This window comes from Alligator sinensis, unplaced genomic scaffold, assembly GCF_000455745.1.
Source record: "Alligator sinensis unplaced genomic scaffold, ASM45574v1 scaffold22_1, whole genome shotgun sequence".
Lineage (NCBI taxonomy): Eukaryota > Metazoa > Chordata > Crocodylia > Alligatoridae > Alligator > Alligator sinensis.
Window position 1 is genome coordinate 67,439 of NW_005843258.1, and position 4,612 is coordinate 72,050.

The 4,612-nt window shown below is 44.1% G+C and overlaps 1 long non-coding RNA gene across 2 annotated transcripts in view; it reads right to left on the reverse strand.

The window, feature by feature from the left end:
- Positions 1–4,612, reverse strand: part of LOC102373781 — a 12,473-nt gene that overhangs the window by 2,829 nt on the left and 5,032 nt on the right. Inside the window, exons 2-3 of one of the 2 annotated variants that reach the window (XR_001359145.2) lie at positions 1,148–1,261; positions 750–808 (exon numbers count right to left, since the gene is read on the reverse strand). This is a non-coding gene — a long non-coding RNA (uncharacterized LOC102373781). The remainder of the gene's footprint in view (positions 1–749; positions 809–1,147; positions 1,262–4,612) is intronic. The other variant, XR_001359146.2, reaches the window with a different exon arrangement.

Here is a 4,612-nt window from a genome sequence, read left to right on the forward strand (position 1 = left end):
TTGGAAATCAATAGAATATGCTTAAAATTAGGCATATGTTAACCTCCTTCACTGAGTGTTTGTGTACAGCTGTACAGGTCAAGTAGGATTTGAGCCTCCTGCATATATTTATACTGCATGGCATGTAATGGCCACATCTGCAGCTTGTGTGTTGGTGTAGTTCCACTCATTTCAAGGGAGCTGTGCCAATTTACACCAGCTGTGGGTATGACTCACTGTATACTTCACATATATATAGTATTTTAAGTGTTATTCTATTAAACAAATCTGTCTTCTCAAATGAATCAGTGTCACGCTGGATAACGCAATAGCAGGAAGTTTCCAATATGACAGTCTGCAAGAAGGGTGATAACAGTAGGTTTTGAATGATCTGAATTAAAGTTTTAAACAATTACTTCATTAATAAGAAAATGTAGACTTCTGCTTACTTGTGTTTGAGAACTGTATGCTGCCTGTATCATGTGCTGTAGGAACATGCCACAACTTTAAAAGCACAAACTTTTCCCAAAATATATATTGAACAGCCTAGAAAATCCCCATCACCAGAGAGGCCTTTGTCCCTACTCCTCCCCAGATCATTCACAGATTTAACAGTTAAAGACAACATCTTACATTTCATCTGAAGAATCATCTGGAAGCCAGTGCAGAGCATTCAGCACACATACGCTGTGCAGAGTGGAAATGAGACAGCTGCGCTCTACTGGACTGGAGCTAGAGACCTGGGCTCTATTCCTAGCTCTCACACCTACCTGCGTGATGGGTGACCTTGCGTAAGTCACTACTCCTCTCTGTGCCTCATTCTCGATATCTATACAATAAGGATAATGATGCAGCCTACTATGTAAAGTGCATTAAAATCTACTAAACTAGAAAATTTCATCACCCTCCCAAACCCGTGCCAGCTGTGCTCTCAGAACTTGCAGGTGGAGAAAAGTCAAGATGCATGGAGTTTTCTTCTACTTCACAATTCTGAATTACCCCCAAATCCATCATGAAATCAGGGGAGTGGAGTGGAACTGGCCCAGAAAGCCTTTATCTTTTCTTGTAGGTATTCCCAGTAGTGTAACTAAGGGTGCGTGACTTCTGGGCACTCAGATAAAAGGGGCCATGGAATAGAGGCCAGGGGCTTAAGGCTCTAACCACATACCTCAGAGCAGGAGACAGATGCTGCTGGTGGGGAGGTAATGCTGTCAGTTCCCCCCAGATTAGTTCCTTTGGACCCAAAAGTAAGCTCAAATTTTGGAGGATTCTGCAAAAGGATCTGGAATTACACATGTCCTTGAGAGTCAAACTTCTCTGCCTTTGAATTCATGGTGCCCAACCTATACCCAAGCTCATATGAGTATATCATTTCTTAGACACAACAAACAAAGCCACTATATGTAAATATAAATTAGTCATGCTTAAACAAATCAAATTAAAAGCTATGAAAAAACAGCCCACACTATAACAAACAATTGTGCATTTAGGAAGGAACTCATGCAAGCTGCACTATGAAATATGGGTACTGTAACAATTTAAATCTCTAGGTGCACTCTGAGTTGATAATCTGTTCTAGCAAGAGACATGCATTCATCTCCTTCATCCACTTTGGCACCGAAAGCACAGATTATTTTGTTCAATGCCTCATTATATATGTTCTAGCTATGGATAATGCTTGTCCCCTAAGTTTTTTTTCTGATAGCTGTTTACAGTATGATTCTGTTTTGAAAAGTGACTATGCAGATGGCATCATGGGGTTTCAGGTGTATTTCATATCAACAATTTCCATACCAAATGTGCTCCATTTAAAAGTTAAATGCTTTCCCCCTGAACTGCCAGCCTTGCAAACTCAAACTCTCAGTCAGGATATGTTCTTTCCTTTTTCTGCATCACCAGCAGTAATAAAGGTTCAGTAAGGCAAGAACTGGTGTCATTTCTATCTGTGCAATTGCACTTTCTTCAGATTATGCCCCACCTGTGCATCCCCATTATCTTCAAATTATGCTCATTGACATCAATAAAACCCTATTATCAACAACACACAGCTTGCCCAGCTGTAATTAAGGGGCTAAGCAGAAGACAATCTAGTTGCACAGGTGTCACAGAGGGGATAACTTGCCTTGCAGAACCCTTTATTAGTAGCCATGAAGCGTAAGTAGGAAAAAGGGTAACTTGATTGTCAGATTCCAAGCTGAACTTGTAAGACTGTCTGTTAAAGGGAAAAAAACCAAAGAAACATCTTTTTATAGGTAACTGAGCACTTTTGACTTGAAGCTACAGAAACGCAATAAATATGGAATCAGATATTATCACCTTTTATAGTAACTGTTCAGAAAAAATATGTTTTACTGCATCTTCTCTATTTAAAATGCAAACGACTGGAAGAAATAAGCTCATTGCACCTAGAGATTGTAACATATAGAAACTTGGATCAAAAATTGAGTTTTTCATTCTTAAGCCACTTTCTGGGGGTGACTGTGGGGCACCACACTGCTAAGAAGGTACACATTATATTCATTTATTTTATAGTGCTGAAAATTTGAACAATGTCAGATTCCATTTAGTTTTAGTACAACTGGAAACTTACTCATTTAGCAACTCCACATTCCCCTGCACCAATTTTACATTATACTTGTCTTGACCTATGAAAAAAATACCCTGTGTGACTACCAAGTAAGACACCACATACATAGAAAATTCTTTTAGGTCTTGGAGGATTAAAAATTTCATGTTCCAAAATACTCAGCTGAGTCTTTCAGTTGGTTAATTTGCCCTAATCACATTCAAATAGCACATAAAAGTCTCAGTGAAAAGGAACCATTGTTGTTTCCTCTTTGTTGTTGAAGAAAACATTGATATTTCCTCACCAAAGAGATCCACTGTCTTAATCATCAGGCCCAATCCAATAAAGGATTTATAAACCTAAAAAATAGGTGTTATAATGCCTAATTTTTAGATATCTAGTGCTGGAAATTTAATCCAAAAGCCTAGGTTAGATGCCTCTGCTCCCTATGCAATACATGGAAAGAATAAGGTGTTTCAAAGGGGATGCAAAATAGCAGAGCCAGCCTTAGGGGTGGGTAAAGTGGGCATTCGCCCAATATGCCATATTCATTGGGGTGCCACATGCACACACAGGTAAGCTGCCCATGCTCACAGCAGCACCTCCTCCCCCCCACTTTCAGCTGCTGCTCAGGAGGAGCTGGGCTGGGCGGTATGAGCTGCAGCACCATGCCTCTGCCAGCTGTGCCCCACACCCCTGCCCACCTGCCTCTGCCTGTAGTAGTGCCACTGACTGCAGGAGTGGGACGTGCCAGGGGTGCACCAAAATAAAAGTTCACCCACCGTGCCATTTTCCCTAAGGCCAGCTCTGAAAATAGACAGCATGCTGAGCAGGAAGTTTTCTAGAGTCAGCATTTCTAATGTGCATGCACATAGAGCTCCCAACAAGAAATGTCTGAGGAGAGGGGTACCAGTATTTCTGAAACGCCTGCCCTCTGGGACTTGTATGTCTTCATCAGTTTGGGACACACAGTTCTGAACTCTTGTTCACAATCATTCTTCAGTGAATGTATCGCGGCTCAGTTTTCTTTACAAAGTGGAAATGAAGATGGTGGTGGTGTCCACTTTATCATATGAACCATGAGTTTAGAGCAGGAGTGGGCATTTGGGCTGGAGGGCCACTTAGGGAGTTTTGGTGAGGCTGGGTCAGGATCACCCCTCTGCCCCTGCTCTGGACTGGGTAAGCATCCCATTCCCCCTGCCCCTGCCCCGCAACAGCTACCAAAACTCCTTAAGTGGTAGATTAGACCACTCTGGGGGTGCCAGTGGAGTAGGCGGGCAGAGTCTCCATGGAGACTGGCCTGGGACCCACATAGGAAAGGCATGCTTGGCCAGGTGCATGGGGCCCTGGGTAGGTGGGGAGTAGCACCCAGGGATGGGTGGGTGGGATGGGGAAGAAAGGTGGGGGTGTGGCACTCTACATCAAAGAACAATACACATCCTCAGCAAACAGCACTGGATCTAAAGTAGGTCAGAGTGAGGTGCTCTCGGTCCAAATACAAGGGGGTCAGGTGGAAAGGGACCTAACGGTGGGGGTCTACTACAGGCCACCTAATCAGGGGAAAGTGCTGGACCGGGAATTCTCAGGTCAGCTTGGAGGCAGTTAAGTCAAGGGATGTGGTCATAATGGGTGACCTAAACTATCCGGACATCTTCTGGGAAGACCAGACAGCCAGGTCTGACTGCTCACGTAGGCTTCTAGTCGAGTTACAGGACCTTCATTTAACCCAGGAGGTGCATAGTCCCACCAGGGGAAATGCCTTGTTGGACCTGGTCCTGGCCACAGGGGATGAGCTGGTAGGGGGACTGCGGGTGCTTGACCACCTGGGCGATAGCAATCATTGCCTACTGGAATTCACCATCCAGTGCAGGGTGGAAAAGGCCTCCAGCAAGGTAGCAGCCCTAGACTTCAGGAGGGTGGATTTCAATGAGGTAAGGAGACTAGTCAGGGAGGCTCTGAGGTCCCGGATGGGAGGGGAGTTGGGAGTCCAAGAAGAGTGGTCGTTCCTTAAGGAGACAATCCTCCAAGCCCAAAGTGTGACAATTCCCACGCAGATCAAAGCAGGAA